Raw genomic sequence first — 25,239 nt, 5'->3', positions numbered from 1 at the left:
AAAAAAAAAAAATCTTCAAGCTCAAGCTGAGCTCTATCTTAAAATGGAATCAGAGCTGTAAAAATGACTTGAGGTATAAAAGTAAAATAAAAAGCGCAGCTTCTCCGTTCCTGAAAACTGGCTTTAGCAGATGCCGAATCTGTGAATCGTATCTTGGCGAAATGTCATCTTTATTTACATTCATCTTGGGTCAACAATGGCATCTTCACGCTCCATGCGTTCCTCGTACATTGTTCAAAGACAGGTACACAATATATATTTTACAGAATTTGCTGCTCACATTACATTTAATAGCCACAAGGATTGCATAGATCACTTGTACTAAAAAAAAACCTAAATGATACTGAGAATAGAAAGCATAAAGAAGATAGTGATTTTTAAAAATGAAATTACTATAAACATTAAATTAATGATTGTGTAAAATATCACTTAACTGATAATAAAAAAGAGGGCAAAGAAAAATGGCTCTGTCAATAACAACAAATCAGGACCTTGTTTCTTCCCACCCCCAACTCACCTATGTTTTATTGGAATAAAGGTCAAGCGGACAGTTTCCAGAATCCTATATTATCTGTGCAACACCTGCATTGTATTGAAAGTGCAAAGATACATTTGGTTCAACATTTAAACCTTTTTTTTTTTCTATTGAACTCAACTTTTCAGTACTTTTGAGAGCTGTTTTGCTGACAGCAACAAATTTGAATTATGTTGATGAAACCAAGCTAAACAAGAGCACAGTATAAAAGATATAATTTCTATTCACAGAAAAATGCAAAACCAAACAGAATCGTGGGGGCCCATCTGTAGTTTGTGCTGATTAGATGGTCTAAATACAAATATGTCCAGCTGGAGAGGATTCACAATACTTAAATTTGTGTTGCAGAAGCACAACAGAATTACAGTATATTATCATTGCATGTGGATCAGCGCATGGGCTCATTTGATTGTTTAGGTAATTACCTCTTGTATTCCTTGCAAAGTGAGTTTCAGATGGAATCTTTAACACTATTTTGATGATAATTACAGGGCGTGAATTGAAGAGATTGTACTGAAACTCAAAGTGTTCCTGCATAAAATATGGATATCAACAGTCGTTTCTGCCACTAAACAGTCATATTTCACATGTGACACTTTGCTAAAGAGCTAATTAACAAAAGTGATCAATCTTTTTAGTTTTCTTTAATCCTCCAAACAAGCAAATGCATGTAAACCACCACAGGCAATCAACAGTGTATGCATGATTGCACTTAATGCTGAATGCCAGGCAGCCAGCTAAATACGCAGTTGAAATATATGGGAATTGTTACACCTGCTTAATGATTTATTATTCTGGGTTGATGGTTTTGTGATCAAGGTACCCTTGTGTGTCTGCATAGTCAAATCATCAGCTGCAGCAGTAAGGAATGCACTCCTGTGCAGATGATTGGGCAGTGATGAAGCAGCAGCAGACTGGTGAGTCATCTCTCTACTCACTTTTTACTCCTGTTAGTTCAGGGTCACAGACACAAGGAGCAATGCTAAACTGGTTTAAAGGGATTTTCCATTTGTATTTGAAAATTAGTAAAATTAGGGGTTTAATTTCCCTAACATTATGGTCAATATGAATAGAGATTTATGAAGAAGGTGATATTGTTGGAAGGATTTAAATGGTGCTTGAAGGGTTTACAAGCTCGCCAGTTTTGGACCTGTTCTTGTGTCCCAAAAAGGCCTTTATTAACATTTTACTAAAAGAAAAATTAGTAAAAAAAGTAAAAAAAAGGGAAAATATACAAATACATGATAATAAATGAAATAAAATGAATTACCCTCTAAAAAAAATCAACTCCATTAAATATAGACTAAATGAGCAGGGGTAGGGTTTAGGCAGAGGGGAGTTTGAGCAGGGGTGGGAGATTTACAGCAAAAATGCAGTTTCACAAGAATTTCTCCACGCATTTGTAACAACAACATACATTTTCATTTGTTGGATGTGGCGGCTGTTGTGGCCCCGTCATACCCAAAGTATTCCCTGCACGGCTCAGTTTGCCTGGCTCGATATAGGCCAACAATATTTAGGATATTGTGATAAAAGCACTTATCTCTTTTTAAAATCTCAGCACCTTTTTATAAATTTATCTTTATCTGAGCAGTTGTAATATTTGAAAAAGTAAGAAAAGAAACAAAGTAGTGATCTGTTATCAGATCGCCATCTATTTGAAAATGGTCCCCATATGCTGGTCTAATTATTAGCCCCTAAAAAATGTTTTCATAAGCACTACAGGATATTTTCTCCAGAATATTTTGGCTAGAATTGGGCTTTATGTGGCCCTGTCACTACATCCTGTATAGGAGCATTTATAAATACCTTTACATGTATTGAAACCTTAGATTCTGCAGATATTCTACATTCTGCCTGTGAATACCTACCACATATTGTGTCCTGTAGAGACTAAGGCTTTGTTCAGGCTGGTGGTAAGGTTGTGGCTTTCTCACGCCCCTGAACTGCATCCTCATATGAGACTCTCTGTTTTTTTAATGGGAATGACCGTGAGTTTAGTACCACCCACTGGACAACATGCAAATTCTGTCTCTTTAAAGACCAATGGTGCCAGTAATCAAGCAGCTGGCCATTGGGATTCACATGGGAATCCCTGTTCCCGGCATTCAGGTGCGAATGTAGCATTGAGGAAATACAGCCTGTGGCAGGGGTATTGGTTTTGACTCACCAGGAAATGTCAAACACCTTCAGCTACCAGGAACCAGAAAAGTAATAAGTGTACTACCCCTTCTTATATGAGACGTGTTAGGTGATCCTTTGGTGATAGGGTTACGTTGAAACAACTCCAGGCAAGATTTGATTAGAATTGGGAAGAGCCTAGAAACTTTGTAAAGTTGTATCTTGTTAAAGAAACTTCGATAAACCTCCTGCATTCGTAGTCACAAAGGAAGTGAAGTGAACCTCCCCAATGGATCCAATAGCAGAGATTCCCAACTCTGCGTTAAACGCTTTACAGTCAATGACCTCATGGAAAGATTTTCTATCCTGTGTCGGTGACCACACAGGAACCTGAGACTCTAATGACTTGACAATGTTTTATAACACATCTTTATTATATACCACGCAAAAAAATAATCTTAGCTAGAGTTGCGCTTAAAAATTATAGGGGAGGTAAGATCATCCCACACACAATGCAAACATAGAGGATTTCTTTTGTAAACTGCCACACTTTTTAATTGTTCTCTGCAGACTCATGTACATTTCCTCTCTCTCTCTATTGAAGCCTAAAACAGAGGAAAGTATTATTCCCACCGTTACTGCAAAGCGATTATTGTGACTTATATGCAGCTGTTCTTTTATATTTTGCTTTTTCTTCGCGGCAGTGTCTAATTATTTCTACTGATTAGTTCATGTAGCCGTGTTTGATTGACATAATCCTTAAATTGCTCCTAAGTACCTGCCCCTCTGTGAATCACAATATGGCAATCTCTGCTTCCTTCATTCGGTTCTGGTTATGTTTATGGCCACCTGAATGCTGGAAATGGAATTAGAAGGACCGCAAAACCGGACGGTAGAGGGCCTGCCAGTATATAAGGGCTCCGGAGCCTGCAGGAGGTGAAAAAATTATTACTCTCCAAGGTAAACATTTTTCATACAACACAGTGATATATATTTCTAATAACTGTTTTTATTATAGGATTATGATAAAAACATTAGTCTATAAATATGTTTACATTATAGGGGGGTCAAGATTGTTGTAGGGGGTCTGTTTATTGTTTCTAGTTCTTGTTTTATTATATAGTTATGATAAATAAAGCAGCAAAAAAGTTCTATATTTTATTGGTATCAAGATTGCTGTAGTGGTCTGTTTTATTATTTCCAGTTTGTTTTTTATTATATAATTATGATAAATAATTGGGCTATAAATGTCTATATTATATTAGGGTCAATGTTGCTGTACGTGTCTTTTTAGTGTTTCAAGTACATTTGTTTCATTATGCAGTTGAATAGTTAAGTCCTGATTGGTCCTTTATTAAAGTTCTCCAAGACTGGAGAAGTTAAGACTATTGTGGGAAAACCTGAGTGATTCTGAAATGGCTTTCTTAAAAATCATTTGCTCATGTTTTCCAAATGCTTTCAGTCCTAGACCAGATCCATTCTAGGGTAGCTGGATCACTCATGGTCCCCCATGATAGTCTATCTTCTCAAGTTTTGGAAAGCTTTATTAATCATGCCTAATGCATTTCTATATTTTACTGGGGTCACTTTGTTCCAGAGCCCTATTTTATTATGTCTAAATATAAACCCCGAATCAGGATTAATATTGCGGCCACCACAATGTACATTAATGCTCTAGTATGCTGCAGTACCATTCATTTATTTAAATTAATATTTACATAGATTGCAGTGCACTATGATACATTTTGGTGCTCTGTGTCCCTAAAATGATGATTTTAATTTTTGCTGGCTTAATGCAGTGCACATTAATGTACAACTTAACACATGTTAACATATGAGAGTGGACACATAATGAGATTTCATTTGCACTATGCATTATAAATAACTGTTGTTTTCTAATAAAACAACCTTTTTATAATTTGTTGCATCACAGTGCTGCTGATCCCAAGCTATTTTCTGACTCATGCCAGCAATGGCTACATGGCATTGCTCAGGGTGGGTTGTGCAATGACAACAGTAGACCATGTCTCTGTAATATCTATTTTATTTGCTGCTTGTCTGAAACCCATGTGACAGGGCAACAATGCAGAACAATGATACAGGGGCAGAGTATTGTCACCCCATACCAGAAAGAGACTGGTCATAGATCCTCATGGGAGGGTTACCAGGTGCTATAAATAAAAAAAATATATATTAAAAATAACAAAAGTTATCTTTTAGTGACATATCCTTTAACAGACACCATAGGGTATAATAATAGACAATTAGACGAAAGTGCTTGTTTTATTGTTCTATACAAACTGAGATGGGCAAAGACCTTTTGGTAAAGTTAACTAGAGATGGGTAAATGTCCTTCAATGTTTTTGAAAGGCATTATGTAGACGGAGGAAAACTTACAACTTAATTGGTTTATTAGCAGATGTCATTCCCAATTAGTTCACTAGGTGGTGATGTGTTTGTTTTCACCGGATTGAATACAGGTGTAATTTACTGGGAAGGAAAATGAACACAGCACAATCTAGTGGACAAATTTAGAATAACAGTCACTATTAATCTAATGTATCTGCAGGACTGGTCAAGTAATACTTTATATTTTTCAAGCCAAGTAAAGCACATTGCCTCTCAGTTTACACTGAATTTATCATTCAAAACAAGCCCTTTCATTCATATAATCACTATGCATTTAGATATAAATATACACCTTATTTTTATATAATAAATAAAATATACTGGATATTTTGGGTACAGATATAAGGCCAAGTTTACATGAAGATACAGGTACACATAGCAGTGAGTTCTACAAGTTTTATTACAGAAAATGCAAAGTGTAGTGTCAGCTAAATGCAGCTTTCTTAAAGTGTTCAAAACCCACACCCTCAATATTCACAGATATTGAGATAACATTCAGATAAACATTTGGTCTTGTGTACTAAAGGATCAGCCACCATTTTCATGTCTTTTCTTCTTTCTTCTGTTCTGTATCAGTTATACAGAAGGCTTGATTTACTAAAGACATTTAGACTGTTCACTTTGCAAAGCGAACTATTGCTCTGCAAGGGATAGTTCACATTGGAAAAAATAACCAATCACATGGAAGGAATTTAAAAGAAATACTAGATTTTTGTTTGGACATAACTAGATGGCTGAAATCAATGGAGCTTTATCTTTTTAGTGTATGTATGATGTAATATTATAAAAAAGTTACTAAAAGGTACATTTTTGGATCCAATTGCAGTAGAATTTATCTTGAATAGGAAAAAGTTTTCTGCATTCCATTAATTTTTCAATCCTTTATATGCACATATGGCTGCGCATATGTACTGTCACAGAAATGCACACTACACATATGGTGTGACCAGGATCCGAATAACGAACATAGAAATGACAAGCTAGAAGTGACGAGCTGCAAATCTGACCAAAATGACTTTTATTCATTTGATAGTCTTTGTGATAACAAGGATGAATTGTCAGCACAGCATTGCATAAGCTGGAGATGAACTACAACACTGTAGTTGAAAGACTCCACAACTTGAAGAGGAAAAAAAAAGCCTAAATGAATTACTTTCCTATCATATATGTATAAAGTATCCCTGGTAAATGAAAACAGTAAATACTCTTGAAAAATAATTATTTCAAGTCAATGTACTGAATTAATGAATTTCTTTAATTATGTATTCCAAATATTGCTCAAGGATTGTTTGAGTATGATGAATAAGAGACATTTGATATTCCTCATCCTCGGCATCGGACACAATGCCTAATGCTGAGGACCACTAGATGGCATTGGCTAGTTTCTTTTTAGAGAAATGTTTGAACACCAGTTTTGTTCTCCGATATTCTGTCTTTTTCCTTTGCAGAAACCTCTTTAAAAGATAAAGAAGCACTTCAGGAGGAAGAATAGATGCAACCGATAGACTGATAGTGGGTCACTTGGAAGCAATGTAGAGGGAACAAGGGAAAGCCTTGGTTAGACAGCTATTCAGACAACATTTTGTTCGGCTGACTCGTTCCCACATGGACTCACAATGTGATAGTGATCTAATAAGACAGAAATGAGACATTACTGTCATTAATATTATGTTAAAGATGTAATAAAGCAGGACAACTTTAGAATGGGCAGCCTGCCACTGCAGCACCCCTCCCGCACAAGCATTTATTGTTTCAAAATATTTTGTATACTTATGTAATTTATTTCAACGGGGGTCGCCCTTTTTCCTCCATGTCTCTAGTCTTCTTTGGTGCACTTATTGGTTTGCGGGTGGAAGAGGGGTTATTTTGCTATCTGATGGACCAAAACTACCGGAATTATTTAGGAGGAACTAAACCCGAATGTGGCTAAAATAAAAAAAAGTCCACTTACCTTTAATCCCGCAGGGCAGTCCGATCCATCCGGACGTCTCATCCATTGGACCTGTGTCGTTCCAGCATCCGTCTGTGAGCCAGCGTGCTGTGCGCCACCATCTTTGTCTCTATTTCTGTGTTCCTCTTCCTACATCACCCGACCCAGGTCAATGCACATGTGTGGGATCAGCAAAACATTTTTTTTTCCACGAAAAAGCTCCTTCTGTGCATGCCCGAGATGCTCCACCCAAGAGCCTTCTGGGATGCCTGATTTTGGCTTTGCGCTCCCATTCATTCTCGTCCGCCTAGGTGATCGAGAATTAGGGGGTGGTGCTGCACACTTTAAAAAAAAGAAAAAACCCAGAATTTTTACTTGACAAAAAAGGGTTGTCTAACCTTTTATGTAAAGTAAAAATTCTGAGTTTAGGTACGCTTTAAGGAATATGATTTATTAGCATCTAATTTCTTCTAAATTAGACCTTAACAACATTGTGCTTGAAATTGCAAAATTCAGATCAGTTGAGAAGAATATAGCACAGGAAATTTTTTCAGCTGTTGTTATCCTAGACCTACTTTTACATTAAAGCCACAGCACTACCAGATGGAAGGGGGGTCACTGTATAGGTGTAGCTGCAATCAATCACTAGGTAGTACTTCCTGTTACTAGACCTACCTCCTGATGATATCATCAGTGAAATCAAGTAATCTGCAAAATGAGAATGTCAAAGTTTTGTCAACCTGTGAAGCAACAAAGAACTACTGTAGGCTTCATTACTGTGCAGAAGTACTTTTTATACCAGTTCTTTCTCACATTTATTGATGCTAATGAAACCCTATCTGAAAGGGAAGCTCACAGTATGCAAAAGAAGCAGTTCAATTATCCCAATACTCAATTGATAATGGCCAGCAATATCCATCCAATTTCATCAGCAGCCCACCCCCAACTCGCTTGAAAGAAAGATCTTAAGACTATGTTAGAGTGACTTTAAGGTTGGGGTGTGGTTATTGCTTCCTCATCTCAGGGAAATCTGCTTTGCAGGACACGCTCCCTGCGACAGCTCCATAGAGAATGAATTAGAGTGGCAGTGAGCGGTTCAGTACTGCCTACTGTCAAATGTGCAGACAATGGTTCTTTAAGAACTAACGCTGTGGTCTGAGCCGGTAGCCATAAAGGATCGCTGGATCCCCATGCAGATCTGAAGATGCGGGGTGGAGAGAAACTTACTTACTAGTGCTAATCTGGTGACATCCAACCAGTGTGTCACAAATCTTCCAGCTGCACTGTTCTGGCAAGTACTGCAGCTCCCAGCTGATTCAGTGATTGAGCATTCTGTATCTGCCAAAACAGTACAGTTGGAAGTTCTGAATGGACCCTCTAGTATAGTGGTCCAAAACCAGTTCTCCACGAGAAAATTTTGGTGATCCGCGGCTCTGGCCAGTGCGCCCCCAAGCGTGATCAGGAGAAGGACCGTGCTGGGGAGTGCACCGGCCAGAACTGCGGATCATGTCCCTTGCACAGAGCGCACGAAGTGGAAGGTTGTAACACAACCCACTCCCCCGTCCCAGGCTCAGATCAGTGATGGGAAAGTTGGTGGGTTCTGACATTATAACGTCACTAAAAGGTGACACCTGGCTCCCCGTGCATGCGCGGTCCAGAGCTTCCAAAAAAGATGGCGACCACTGCTATAGTGACCACACTACCCTGGGCCATTGTCTGACTGGCCTATTCAGAAATACAGCCCTGGAAGTGAGAAATGTAATCTAATGGTACTGCTGTTTCCTGTGAGAAGGATGCAGAGAGACAACTTTTGCTGTTGGTCTACCTCCCTCCTCCCTTCTCCACAGAGTGAACAGGACTGTCTTACAGCTCACTTATTCCTACTGTCTTTGGAAATGATCACTAACGATCAAAGATCTATCACCAGTATGCATCCTAAGTATATGTTCTTTTTAACAATGTAACTATATATGCCCAAGTGAAACCCACACATGCTTTTTGCTGCCATGAATCCATTCATTTTACTGTGGTGAGCAGCTCCATGATAATTAGTTTAACTTGCATGATTACATCCTTTCCCACTCTCCTGACTATGTGACAATGATGTATCTCCCTTTCTGAGAGTAGTGGTGCATTTAATATCTGTGGTAGTAGTGAAGAATATCTGTATCAGGGGTTCATGGCGGTCCATCATTACATTATCAGTAACTGTCTCCGATAAATAAGTGAGGACCACTTGCGGTTATAATTACCCATCTTCTCAAGGGCACCGCTGTGTAGCATTACATGTCAGGAGAGTCCATAGACAACATATATCCCTCTAATCATTCCATTAAGCCAGAACGTGCAGAACTGCAGGAAATTAGAAACAATATATTAAGTAACACGACTTAATGCATATATCCTGCAAAATTTGCAAGATGACCTATACGGGTTCACTGACTCACAAATATAGGTCAGATGAAATCGTAAATCAAAGGAGTAATCACATTACAGAGGACACCAGAGCAATAACCTCACAGGAACCTTGTAAACAAAGGCTGGCAAGGAAAAACAATAACCGTAATATCACAAGCGATGTGGTGGAAGTTTTTATAGCTCTGTGTTAAGTACTGGAAGTCAAACAGTGAGCGCTACTTAAGATACCCATAAACATTAGGGTGGCCAGAGAAGAAGAGATCTTTCATTGGTAGCAAGCGAGGAGGAAAGATTTCTGCACTGCCAAACCCAAAATAACATACAGACCTGGCAATATTTTATTGAAGTCCAAAACAACGGGGGTCATTCTTTTCTCTAGGGCTGTAATAAACAGATTTGGCATGTAGTTGTACTTGCTATACTATGTTGAATGGTTTCTCTGCAGCCCACTCAAGTTCTTGAACCCCAGACTCATGTCCTTATGGAATTGGCATTGTGTGCATGGGCACAGCCATAAAGGAACAGGAATAACTGTCCCTAAAACCTTTTTGACCAAGTTAGGCATGCATAGTAGTTCAAAATGTGTTTGAATGGTGTATTATCTGTTTTTTTGACAGTAACCTTTGATGGAAACCGCCAAACTCAAAAATTAGGAGGGTTATTGACATACCTTTGGTGTTTCTTGTTTGATCTGGCAAATATTTTTGATTTTGGTGAGCCATCCTTAAGGCAGGTTCAGACCTTGCCAGCCACTCCATCTCTTGCACCGCAGCACTGGTTCTTAAAGCTTCATTCTCTAAGGGGGCTGCTACTTGGAAAAACAACATCTAGCACCTCCCAAGAGGTAGCAGTTCTCTGGCATGAGGCACCATGTCCTAATGCTCAGTATGAGATTAGTTTTTTGGATTCACAAACCTTTTCTAATTAGTAAGATAACTCTACTGATTTCTGGTTTAAAATGATTACTTGATAGTGATGGGGCTATTTGTTGTCAAATGAGGTTAACAAGAGATGGGAAAATGTACTTTTGTTGTAGTTAAAAGACATTGAAATAACCAGAGTGAATGTACAGATGAGGATGTTATTCTTAATTAATCCACCAGGTGTTGCTGTGTTTTTGTCACAATAATTTACACATGTATTTATTGGAATGAAAATAAACACAGCATCACCTAGTGGGCTAGCTGAGAATGACAGCAAATTTACTCAACTACCACATCCACAATAAAACAAGACCTTTAAAGAATGAATCTCTGTGCAAATTGTTTAAAAATATAACCCCCACATATATATATTGCCTTTTCCCAAAAGAAATGATGCTTCATATCAAACATTTGTCTGAAGCTATCTGTATCCTAATTGGTATGATAGGATTATACAAAAAAGGTTAAATCATGTACGTTTATAAATCTGTCTGGCCTTGCCTATAATTTTACTTTGTACTCTAGCTTCATATTTAGCTTTTAATCGAATGGCTGAACTGTGCTGTTTAGACTTTATCTGTATGGCTTTCAAACCAAATACTGAAAGATTAAAGAAATAGTACTTCATTTATAGGTTAAATTATAAGGATATTAACATTGACCACATTAAGACACAGATCTATGGATTATCATTTTATTAGAGGCAGAAAAGACAGGTATTATTTTCAGAATTCATTCTGCCTTCCCTCTTCCTGTATGCCGAAGTAATGAAATCTGTAAGCTCCAGTAGTGAGTAAGAGTTTGCACATATATTAATGTCACTTGTGTAATTATTAATATCCTCCCCTGCTAGTCTATTTCATGAATTCTTAAATAGTACTGGAAGGTTTAGTGGTTGATATCTCCTTAACATTGAAATGAGCTAGGAACTTATGGCCAAATTAAAGTAACATGTTTGGTCTTATGTTAGGATTTTTATTGGGAACAGGATTAAAGGTACATGACTGTAGATAACTGTATGGACTGGTACATGTAAATTAGCCAGGGGTATCTAAAGTTTTATACAACAACAAAAACCCAATAGAGTTACACCATATAAGATTAAGGAAATAATTAATAAGAGCCCTGATCATTGTTATAGTTTGTCTCAGGGTGCTGACCCAGCAAAGCTAGAATGGATCTGCTCCAGGATTAAAAACATTTGCCAACAAATATCAAATGATTTTATAAAATCTATTCCAGATTTACCAGATTACCCAGGATCTCCAGTGATTGTTTATTTTCCCCAGTGTTGGGGAGCTTTAATAAATCAGCCCATAGTGGTAAACAGAATGATGTAGCAAGTAAAAACACTTTTAATGGCACAGATGTAGCTATGTTTAGGAGCATTTTATTTTAACAGTTATTGCGAGTACAAGTTGTAAAACTTGCTTGCGGACTTTTGTACTGTTCTAAATACTTCCTGGATTCCATTATATATGTGCACCTTTTCCACTTTTGTAATACATAAAAAAGTGGCTGCTATTGCTGTTTTGTTGGATTTGTCGCAAAAATACATTGACAGTCTTCACTGGCTTGGACAATACTGGCCATCTATTGCAGTGTTTAATGACCTTTTCAACATAATTACTATATCCACAGCCTATAGTATTTTAGTGCGGTGGTCATTGGGAAAAATGCTGCTTATATGGAAGAATGTCACCCTTACAGATAGCCAAAAAAGATCATTGGTGTCATATAAACTGATAGTTCAAGGAACCACAAGCAACCTCGGGAGGAACCCCAGGTTTCCACTGAACCCTAGTTGAGAAACACTGACCTCTCCAAGTCTGGAGAGGATGCAATTTTATGAGTAAAGCTGGGTAATCCAGACACCCTGAACTTTATTAAATCTATTCCAGGTTTGCTGGATCACCCAGGTTCACTGATGAAAGTATATCTTCTTCAGCCTTGGAGAGATTTATTAAATCAGACCCATTGCATTGTTTTAAGCAGGGATGTAGCTAAAAGTCATGTCCCCTCTAGAGACACAATGCTACATTTGCAATGTGAGTTTATGTGCATAACAAATTTAGGCAACAGAAAGAACATTGTTTTTACCTGGGTTTAGTTAGTTCTTAGATTCTTACACCTGTAGTCTTTGTTTAGTGTGCACCTTTGCCCTTTGTGCTAGTATTAGATTGATAAGACCAACTGTCACTGATAAAAGCACTGATCCCTTACTTTTACAAAAAACAATACTGAAAAATGTTATCTTGTGATAATAAATTGGTAATTAGTTGTGATAGATTTGGTGATTGCCATGCTTCAGTACTAAATAGGAGATCTTCCAAAGTGTTCCGTTTAGCCAATCACCATTGGCTCTGCATGAAATCGATGGAAAATGCTGATAATTTGTTAATAAATAACAGGCTGTTTGGCATTTAATAAATGGTTCCATATATATATATATATATATATATATATATATATATATATATATATATATATATATATATATATATATATATATATATATATATATATATATATATATATATATATATATATATATATATATATATATTAATTAATAAAATTATGGCAAATTAATAATTAATTAATTATTATTCATACCAAGATGGTGCTGGAAGGAGAATCTACACATCGACCATCACAGACCTGCTAATTACCAGTGTAAACTCTACCTTGGCAGGTGGTGTTGTTCTGCATCTTAATAAATAAATAATTAGAGACATGATTAATCATTTGCCCAGGTGCAGCGTGGTTCGCACAGCCTCTTATGTGGGAATATGTTGAATGAATATGGGAACTCTAACATGTGCTTGATGTTTCTAGACGGGTTGGCTTCTTTGTGTGCGACTGGAAATTGTTCATGGCGGCTGTGTCATCCTGTAACAGAGATTTTACTTTAGCAGCTTTCTGCAAGCAGCGACAGAGGTTGAGAGAAGCAGCAGGGTTATTGATGTGGTGAGGCAATATGTAGAAAGAATACATCTGACTGGGGAATTAAATCTTTTTTTTTTTTTTGCAGAAAAGCCCCTGGTGAACTGTCAAGCGGAATATTAACAGTGAACCACTGACTCTTTTGTAGTGAACAAAATGATATTTGTTAATTTTTGGCAGCCATAGTCATTCTTTTTTGCTATGTAAATTAAATCATATTTTTGAGGGCTATGCTGCATTTTAAGGGATAACTCCTGCAAAAACTTTTAGGTTAGGTGCTAGAGAGATAAGGCATACCTATACCACCCAAAATTCATCATGCTAAACATCCCACACAAATACAAAAAACGCATTTAAGCTATTTTCGGCTCTTTCTGGGCTTTCCTCCTGAAAGATGGCAACATAAGAAAGCCTGTTAGGATTTTTCTGAAGAGGTGTCAACCCTAAATTATATGCATGCTTGAGAGAAGGGCTATTATCATTGATAGTTTAAGACATGTTTGGGACATCCTGGGAGTAAAGTGGAGCATGGAAGAATCTGGAATCCCACTACAGCTAGTCCCGAGTTAGGGACATTGACATACGGACAACTTTAGATACAAACGGGGCTTGCCTGCTCATTCGTGTGCAAGATGGAGGCTTGATGGGGTGGGGTGGTTTGCATGACTTGCAGAAGAAATCTTTTACTAAACACAGCTGATACTGAGCTCTTCTGCAACCTCTTGTAACTCTTTAATGACCAAGATAAATTCTGCAGTTGTTTCTTTTTGCATATCAAAGCACAGCTTGCTTTAGAGGTTAATAAATGTCTAGGCTCTATTATGTTTTTTTTCTTGATTTGTTTGTGATTAACTCACAGTGAGGATTTTATACAGTAACTGACACCATGCTGCCTAATAATATGTTGAGAGAAATATCTGGCCCAAATGCATTTATTAAAATAATGTACCTGTTCCAACGTACATACAGATTCAACTTAAGAACAAACCTACAGTCCCTATCTACTATGTAACGTGGGGACTACCTGTACAAGGCTTAGAGGAACTTTAAACCACCTGTCAATTTTTCAAAATATATAGTTTACCATGGTAATGGATGCATTGAGTGGTGTAACAAATAGATAGGTTTTTTAATGGAAAGCAATTAAACTAATAGGAATTGGTGCTAAAACATGTGTGTGTATGTTGGCATTGTACATCGGGGAAATAGAGAGGAAGAATATGGGCGTAAGGAGGGGTTCCTACTTTCTTTGATTGTTTCACCCCAAGTTCCCAACGTATTTAGAGCTTGAATTGGGTGCATGTAATATAATACATATGGTAGTTATATTTGGTTATTCTGCCTATTTACTAACCTGCTTATAAGAGTCACACCCTTCTTCTCCAAACAACACACAGAATGGTGCCTACACCCATGTCTCGGATGTACTGGATTTGGGGGGTGGGATGTAGGGGTTTAAGCATTCTATTTATAGTAACTAACAACTACAGAAAGCAAAAAATCTGTTCTCTGGGTTAGAGGAGCTTCAAGGAAAGATGGTCAATTCTGACATTGTCAAAACAAATGTATGAATAATTAATAATTATCCACAAGCATTTGTGTTCATTGGAACCTGATTAGAGCCATTTAAAATTTCTTGACTACATCCGCATGCCATGACCTTTAATGGATTTACATCCTATTTTCTTGTTGGATGTTTCTAATAGAATTGAAATTTGGGTTTACCACTTCTTATATGCCTCATAAAATCTCAATCTCCTGATTCTTGCAATGGTTACTCAGTCTTTCAAAGGTTTCTTCTGTCTTCCAGGACTAGAAACGAGGAACAGATAATCAAGTTTGCTATAGCAAAGGATAAATCTCCTGCCTGATTTGTTTTTCCCTTGTAGTCCTAATGGTATAGACATCTCCATGATTAGGCCCACTTAAGGTCAAAACATCAGAGAAGGAGCCCACATGCCATGGGGGATATGTCCACTCCTACAATAAACTTTGAACCTTCATAATTCTGTAGTTGTGAGGCATATTTCTTACTTGTTAAGATCCTATGCTGGCTTGATGGCTTCAATATCTTTTGAGCCACTGACCTAGAACCAGTATGTGAACCAAGAAATTTGGAAACAGGTAGGAAGTTCTTATCTGGACACTTTCTACAGGTCATTGACTTACGTAGTAAAATTAAGCCACAGGCTCCACTCTTGGTGGTGCCTTTCTGTCAATTCCTTTAAGTTTCAGCTCTACACTACAGAACCCTGTCTTTTTATGTTGTGGAGAATAGAATAAGGGTGGGATTCAACAGTTCTATCCTTTACCTGTTTTCCATTTACAGGGGAGTAAGCATTTTCATCCTAAACCTATAAGTGTGCAACATGATTACTTAAAGGAAAATATGTTAGAAAAAAAAGGAATTCTATTATAACATTTTTAGTTTTAGGTTTGGATTGTTTTTAACATTAGAAAAATTCTTAGGTCACTGAACATAAATGATGTTACTTCTTTGTGTTATTCTCTTCCCTTTGGCCTCGATTTTGCATCCCAATATGCCAGTCCATACTCTATAATTCCGTAGTGTGCCGATACGTCTTCCACCTCTTCTGCTGTTTCTTGATCATTACTCCACCAAGCATCAGTTCATCAAAAGTTCAATTATCAAGGGAAGCTGGATCTGACATAAGGAAGAAAAACACTGATACTCTACCAAGATGGCGGACAGACATTATCGGTGTTTAGTTCTTTACCTGACTCTTGTCTTGATGGGGATATCATTTTCAGTGCAGTTTCTTATTTTAGGTATCAATAATATCTGAGAATATTACAATGTCCACTTGTTGCCATTTTATTTTTACAGAGTCCAGTTATCAGTCTTAAGTAGCCAAATTCAACTTTAATGAGCAATGTTCTTTAAGAGAGGAAATGCAGGGCAGTTGTGTTCTGCTCAGCAGAGCCTGCGTAAAAACAATCAGTAAACTCTTTAATCATGTCTAAGAGGCCTGGATATTTACATAATTATATCTACTACCCTCTCTGTATCCGATTTGTTCTGTATTTCGAAAGGTCAAGATACGGGGCAGCTGCCTGTCTGCTCACTGCCGTTATTTGAGTGCTCCGGCCATCTAATTTCTCAGTCACTTTTATTGTGCTCATCTGTTCAGGAAGACTAGGTTTTCCAAGGCTCATTTGCTGGTTAATTGCATTTTCAGATCCTTTAAGATGTCTACCGCACCTGCTCACCACTTCACAGTCTCTTTTGATCTCTCCAGAAATATCAAACTTTGATTATGCGAAAATCATTCTCTACGTGCCTGGAAATCAAGCTGAAATTAACAATGTAACTATTCTGACCTGCCCAATTGTCTGTTAGGAGTTTTTCTAAAGAGAATAAAGCTTTACAAATTTAAACACAAATGATATCTTTTTTCTATTTTGTTATGTTGATAGCAGTTTACTTTTTTTTTTCTTTTTCGTGTTTGTTTATGCTTGACTGGTGCTCATTATGTGTAGCACAAAGGTGCTTAATAGCCATAACTGTCCATCATTTTCAATTAAAGGGTAGACAAGTGCTCCTGTTTGGTAAGGTGGTGAGATATTAATGGCACTCTCCAGTTTTGTAAAGGGGAGGATGTTGGCAGGCACCCAGTTCCAAAATTTGAAACGCAGGTGAATAACTTGAGAACAGATGGTGTATCAAATGCATTAAAATATCATTTAAACATTTGGAAAGAATAAAACAGGTTATTGGACAGGGCTTATCAATACTGGAAATATTAAAGAAGGTGAAAAAATAAACAACTTGATAAAGACTTTTTTTTTTCAGAGCAGATACTACAATATTGCAATTTCTTTTCACAGGGGAACCATAATCGCTTAGGAATTATCACTTGATGTATGGAAATTATACAAACGATAACTTGTTGGCAGGATATCTAACAACAAGCTCAAATTGTGTTTGTGAACAATCTGGGGACATTTTAAGTTTTTCTGGTCTATGTACCATGAAATCAGCTGCAGGATTTGTCGACAAAATTCACAGATATGGAAATAGAAAACCACTAAAAGATCCTCTGCCACCCTGGGGAATTTGCAATACCCAAGCCTTCTCTTACTCTAGAACAGCCTTCTCTACATTTGTAACATGAGGGCACAGTTGAAAACGTTCCAGTATTCAGGGAACCTTTTCTATAATTAATATATCCACAACTTACAGTACATCAACGTGGTGATCAGTGGGAAGAACGCCTTTTATATTGCTGCCCAGCGGGAAGAATGTCACCCTTACAGATAGCCAAAAAAATAATTGTTGTTATTTAATCTGACCTGAGAGGCACAAATTGCTCAAAGCCTAATGAATCCTTAGCAACCTCTAGAGGAACCCTAGTTGAGAAACATTGCTCTGGAATTTAGAGATTGGCAGCAACCAAGTTGAACGATCCAAGGCTTCCTCAAGGAACAAGTAGCTATACAGACCCCCCATGTAAATTAGGCATTACAGATCAACAAGTGATGTGGCCTGTTCAATGCACATCCAATGTTTGTAAAAAGAGTTGGATGTGGGGTTGTAACATGAAATTTACTAAAGTATAATTAATTTTCTGCAGCTTATCTTATCTGCAGGGATCAAGCCTTTTCGGAGACCGACATGCAAAATATTTTTTTTCATTTATTAGCTAATTAAAAAAACACGTTTTCAGGATCCTAATATGCACCCTTCTTCACGGCTTCCATATTTTTAGCACCTGACCTGACCTGACTCTAACTCGTTCAGTCTTTTTCTAATTGTACTGCCAGTTAAATACAGCTTGTAGAGTCTAAGATGGAGCTCTTGTGTTTTTTGAAATTCTAACCTTGGGCTGAATTTTCTAGGATGTCTACTCCTGGGAAGATTGGCAACTGTCTTGAATATTTTCCATTTGTGAATAATCTTTCTTACTGTGAAATGATGGACTTTAAATTGTTTGAAAATTATTTTATAATCCTTACTAGATTAATTGCTAATGTCCTCCTCGGAATGCTCCAGACCAACAAGCTGCCAAAACTTCTGCTTTTAAAGAAGTGCATCTGAGTGGACTGCAATCCGATGGCTGCTACTTACCCTATTAATTCCTATTAAATGACCTAATTCTTCAACGACTGCTTCTGCAAATTACCTTGGTGTAATATGTTGCATGTTGTTCGTCTAAGGTTGTATTTACCTAACTTTAGGACTTGTTCAGGACACATGATTTTGTGCTGATATGTAAAAATCTTAGAATTAAACAAGAGTACATTGTTTCACATGACTATATATATATATATATATTATACTTTTAAGTGATATGATGTACAGAACAGATGGTTGACAATATTTGATTACCAGAATCATTATGTTTGTACAGGACAGCTTCCTCTGACCATACAGGAAAAGAATCCTTATCTGTCATTAATACCCAATTGTGCTGAACATTCCGACATCCAATATTCTGAAAACAAGCTGCACTATTCCAGATGAATGATTTCCATTTCATTTGGATTTGCTCTTAATCACAATGACCCCAATGCAGCCTGACAGCTTTTAATAATTGTGACAGAATCGGTCTGACATTTCTAACAATGGTGATTGAAGAAAACCTTCTCCCATATGAATAATGATAACTTCTACCAATCCGCTCATGATAATTACGCCTTTAACATTTAAACCCCTCCATAGATAATAAGCCGAAAATAGATTTCTGTGTAAACGCGAGACAATGAAAATGCTAACAATTTATAGGGAAGGCGTCCCACTACAATTGTTTACATTGAGATTATTGTCTTGTTGTCTTGGATGACACTTGATGAAGTGAGCTTTTTTCAGATGCAGAAGACACTAAAGTGGTACTCTGGATGTGATCGATCATTCGGACCTTTATTGCAAATGTGCTAGTAAGTGCTACATTTTATTGCATTTTAAATCCAGGCTATATTTGTTTTTCTTTTTTCTTTTTTTTCTGTTTATACACTTGGAAGTTTTATTTTGTATAAGAAGGAGCTGGAAAGGCATAGGGCAGCTTCAGAGCAGATATCATAATGGGTTTTTCATAATGACTTTAATGGAGCATTTCTGACAACCTCTGAAGGATTTGAAGGTCACCTGAAGGTGACTTCTCTGGTTCTTAAAAATTAAGATTTTTACTTTCTTAATTGTTTTAGTAATTCTAGCTACTGAATTTTTACAGCTCAAGAGGAATGTCTTGTTGTATGCATGTTTTGTGGCTGAAAATGTACTTAAGCCCCTAAACAGCCTTTCTGAACCTTATCAACATGGAAGAACCCTTGAAATAACTTACAATTCTCCAGGAGGAAGAATGAACCCTTATATTGCTAACCAGTGGGAAGAATTGTCCCCCTTCCCGATAGCCAAAAAGATCATTAGTATTACTTAAATTGACCTGAGAGGAACAAATTGCTTATTGCTCAAGAAACCCCTAGCAATTTTTGGGGGAAACTTAGGGTTCCATGGAACCCAGAGTGAGAAACGCTGCCCCGAATTGTTTCTGAACTCATTTTCCCTAGGCAGCAGAAATACCTTTTAATCTTACCATGTGTCTTTCCACATGCCTGCAGCAACCTTTACTTTCACATCTTTAAATGAGTGTTGTGATGAATAGACACCACTTAATGGTATGATTGACATCTACCTTGGCAAGAATATAAGAATGTATCTGCCTTTGAAGTACTAAGCCAGATTACACTCTATTGGGCCATACACTGCTATTGGACCCTTTAAATCAGGGGTGTCAAACTCTGACCCGTGGGTCATATCTGGCCCTCATGGTCCATTTTTTTTTGGCCCCCAAAGAATTTGGAAGATGAACTACATCTGGCCCACCCGCCCCTGTTACCGCCTCACATTATCATTTTCAATACATGCAATACATAGACATTTATTCCTTTACACCCATCATGTGACACAAAGCCTAGGCAATGAACACATGGTGCCTCACTACCAGGAGCATTGTGTTTGTTTCAATCTATTAGAGACTGCATAGTGTAATATTTAGTGTCAGGCAAACTTGTGATGTGAGAGGATGAACAACACCCAGCCTGAATAGATAGATAGATAGAAATTAGTATTTTAAACCCTAAAGTGTGTGTAGGGGGTTTGTTTTTGTTAGTTATGGATGAAGTAGTAAACTTCCTGAATTTTTTCAATAAATTTCAAGTTTGGTTCCTGACTTGGTCTAAGTATTTAATTTCGGACTTCTGCGTATTTGAGTTTGACACCCCTGCTTTAGATGGTTACTGGCTTGATTTGTAGTTGGATGTATGCTTTTAATTGTAATGGTTCCACCCTATGCCATGGCTTTCGGTGACCTTGTTTGGATTTGCAGAAGTCTTGCTGAAACAGTCATATTGTCAGGCCTAAAGCACCTAACTTACAAGAATCATCTTTACGTTTGAGCTTCTGCATGCCTTCAAAGGGTTCTGGATCCCCAACTCCAAAGCCAAAAGTGTTCATTTGCCTAAAGGATCCCCAAGTTCAAGACTCACAAGGACTCAGAATATAAAAAAGTATGTAAATGTGAATAAGTTACTTAATTTATGGTTAGATGTATGCTTTTACTTGTTGGTTGTTCCACTCTATGCCATGGGTTTGGGTAGCGGTTGGCTTTTCAGAAGTCTAGATGAAATATCCATATTACAGGCCTATGGAACTTAATTTTCAGGAATTAGAGCTTCATGCCCTCAAAGGGGTTTTGGATCTCCGAATCTAAAGCCGAAAGTGTCCATTTGCATATTAAGAGCCCCGAGTTCAAGTCTCTGAGACACTCAGAACATAAAAAGTATGTGCAGGCATCTTTCATTGAGTCACTTCCAGTTAGATATTATAGCAGAGTGAGATAAAGATTATTCTCCCTTAAAAATGTCATGTGGGAATCCAACTCATATAACGCAGAACTTTATGACATTTTCCTATTTGCATTTGTAATTTGTCGCTCTGACCCAATGATCCTCCCAGGGTGGAAAGTTAATCTATTCTCACAAAAAATAACTCAGGCTTCATTTTATTATTTTGAACATTCCATATAGAACTAAATTATAGTGCAAAAAAAGGAAATCAACAAAAATTTTACATTCATTAAGCACTTGATTGCTCAGTTTCATTATTATGGAAATTCATTGTGTCATGCAAATATCAGCGGCGTGTCCGATAACTCAATTCCCCGCTTGTCAGTTCTGTACTTTTTATCGTTGGCTATTAGACAGCAAAGTAAGTGCAGAATCCTATTTCCATTCAATATCCCAAGGAAAGTTGTCTCCCCAGAGTCAAGCGTATTCCTATCATGTGTCCCCATGCGGGAATGGCTATATTCACTTTAGAAGTGATACTTTTGCAGTCAGTGGAATTATACCCAGCATACCCATGTGAGTATTTCTGCATCTGAAGGATGAGATATCAAGAAGCAAGTTACACCTGAATTAAAGGGAACCATTCTTTAGAGCAACACAGGGGATGACATTACAGAATTTTCTGTAAGTGTTAGTTGTCTCGTTCTTATGCAGAGCTTCCGATTTCAAGCCAGAATAAACACTATTTATGCAATTTGCAATAATACTATATGATTACAAGAGGCATGTCTATCTGTACTTGTATTGGTTTCCTTTTATTTATTTCTAAGCATTTGCCTCTATGTGCAGCAGCTTTCTGTAGTAAAGATTGATCACTGTTGCTTTCGTTTTCTGCATTGGGTCTTTATTTGCCCTCTGTTGATTTCTGTATATAGCCGGTAGTGGGCAGATCTGCTGGGTCTCACCAAAAGCTCTGCTCTCTGCACAGGCCAGGTTACAGCGCAGAGAGTAATATGGTATTACAACTGGTTGTATATCCATATGACTGTTAAAATGTATTCAAATATAAATTTTTGTGTCCAGAGTGGAGCTTTCAGTACTTTGGGTCTGATTTAATAAAGCTCTCCAAGGCTGGAGAGGATACACTTTCATCAGTGAAGCTGGGTGACCCAGCAAACCTGGAATGGATTTCTTGCTAGGATTTCTTTGGAATCCTGAACCAGATCCAATTAGAGTTTGTTGGATCACCCAGCTTCACTTATGAAAGTGTATCCTGTCCAGCCTTGGAGAGCTTTAATAAATCAGGCCCTTTGAGTCAATAGTCCATGAAAAATATGCGGATAAGGGTTTATTATTTTCATGACATGCATGATCAAGGTCTGTGCCTCAAAGTATTTAGATCAGTAAGTCAAAATATAAGTGGTTTTATAAGGACATCAACACTGATGTCCTAGATATTTCCCTAAGGAAAAGTTTACTTTAAACAAGGACACAGACAATTTTAAGTGAACATGTTTTCAGAGAAATTCCATTAGCCATTACAAAATCTATTTTAAGGCACTGACTCAGAAAAAGTAAGCATGGTGGATCGGAGGTTATCCAGCACGTGTATATGGGAAGGTGGAGATCTAAGAAAATACAATAAAATTTACCATGTAATTTAGTTGTGGGAAAGCTGAACAAATATACAAACTATATAAATTAAAAGAAGTAGAGAGTCCCTGTGATTCACTGCAAAGTATCTTCAATGTGTAAAAAAAATGTTTTTATATGCAAAAGTAGGTCCTCATGCTGCTCCTTTTGTGTAGCAAAGTAAATAATTAGAACAAACATGTCTAAATAAACCAGCAACAATTGCAGCCTTGGCATATAATTACTCCTTAAATTGTGCAGCATTTATCTTTCCTTAACGTAAAAGTGCTGAAAAAAGAACTTTTTTTTAGTTTAATAGTAGTATTCATCCTTATTCAAGATCCCAATGATTCTTTATGGGATCTCACAATATTTTTAGGGATGAAAAAATCATTGGTGAACAATTGGTGATAAAGCAATACCTAGGGTAGTCCAGAAGCTTCCCTACTCACCCACCCCTTTTGCTGCCCCAGCCACCTTTACCCAAGAAATGCACTTCAACTCCAACAACATGTTGGAACAAAATTGGCTGAACAGCTATTCTTTATTAACACAAATTCTTTACAACAGTTGTACTTTATTATTATATTATTATTATATTATAATATATTATATTTATTAACACACATATCAAAATCTTATCAATAAACTAACCACAACTGAACCACACCCCATCTAACCATATGACCTTTATGGCTGCTGTTCCCGAAAGGCCTCCAAACCTCACAATCTCAAGCAGCTACAGCTGCAGTTATTTACCACCCCTTTTAAAACTCAGAGGACAACCATTCCACAGAAAAGTTCCCAACACTCCACAATACTTCCTAAGTCATTGCCTTCCAAATATCCAGCCACCAATCATATTCATACCTATAACTTACCACCCCACCAAATACAAGGGGCAGGTGTGTGGGCAACTTTTTTCATACCATCCTCAACTGCTTTGCCCCTCACCCTGGCCTTTTTCACACCTCCTGGACCCTCTCCCACTCCATTACCCAATCCCCTCACCAACACCCCTTCTTTCCAGAATCTTCTTTAACCTTTACCAGCCTGAAAGCTTTGGGCCCCCTGCTATGCAGGTCTTACTCCTACACTCCCTGCTTCCTTTCAGCTCCAGGCCTATTTATAGCTTAATATGTTGTTACTACATAGAACATTTTGCTGTAAGGAGCAATGATGGGCAGTGTTTTTATTAAATTTTTATGATGTGTGTGCTTTTTATAAAAGATATATTTTCTTGTATCTGACTATGTGCCTAGAGTACCCCATCCCTATTACTTTTTGTAAGTAGGTATCACAGCATTCACATTATTGAGATCGATGGACTGTTTGAATTTTGATACTATCAGCCATACTTTTCTCTGTCAGTATTTCACTGTCAGTGTTGATGCCAGAGGGCCGGCATGACAGTCAGGGCACTAGGAGTCTGGGTTTGTCAGTAAAAGTGTTGCTCTCATAAAATGTTTTTTTTTAAAGCTAACTTATTTATGGTGCAAATAGAAGGTATTAGTGTTGCACAAATTAACCTATTCCAACTTGTCCAGAGAAACTGTGAAGCCTCCTGGAATACTCATGGGAATTATCCCTTCCACACTTGACCAGGTGTACAATGACCAACACCTAACCTTGGGGTGGGGACAAGTCAAAAGCAAATTCTGTCTTCCACAAAGTCTGCATTTATGTTTTATCTTCTGAATCCCTAGCTGTACTCTTCAGGTGGTTTTCTGTTCAATGTCGTCCTCACTTTTCATATTTCATATTTATTCAGCACAATATTACTAATAATGTGCAATCAGTTGTAACCAAGACTAAGCAAATTTAAACTAAATATAGTTATTATTAAAGGGGCCCCAATGGGTTATACTATGACATACCTTAAAAAATGCAAAGCTAAAAGTAACATAGAAAATTATAGGATGTCACAGTGACTTCATTCAGTCATGCTGATATGCTAGCTTTAATATTTTTCTGAGTCACTAGAATTTCAGATCTGTATAACTTTTCCTAAGTCACTGCCGGTATTATGCCGAACCATTTAGCTGTAGCAGTACAACTAATGACAGATGAATCTGACATTTAGCCCTTAGCAAATATGCCTGCTCATCCTTAGTGTGTGATCTAAATTACTTTGGCGTTCAATTATGACTTCCAAATCATTACAGAATACCAGTCCTCTCAAAGCCTTACAAAAATAATAAGCACAACATTTACTCCATACACTTACAATGAATCTTTTCGTGTCTGGTGCAGCTGTTAAATGCTTTGTATTTCAGTTTGTAGGTTTGTGGCATTTTCTGTTTATAGTGTTTAATCTGTTTTATTCTTGCACCAATAATCAGGAGGAAAACAGTGATTTTCATTGGCAGTATACATTGTTCTAATCTTCAGTGGGATAGGTGGTATTGGTAAAAATAGTAGTTTTAAGGTATAATATTCATATGGCTATATTAATATATATATATATATATATATATATATATATATATATATATATATTCGAATATAAACAGATTGGA

Source organism: Pyxicephalus adspersus, chromosome 9 (genome assembly GCF_032062135.1).
Source record: "Pyxicephalus adspersus chromosome 9, UCB_Pads_2.0, whole genome shotgun sequence".
NCBI classification, from domain to species: domain Eukaryota; kingdom Metazoa; phylum Chordata; class Amphibia; order Anura; family Pyxicephalidae; genus Pyxicephalus; species Pyxicephalus adspersus.
The sequence above is the reverse complement of the archived record's forward strand: the minus strand, read 5'-3'. Positions refer to the sequence as shown.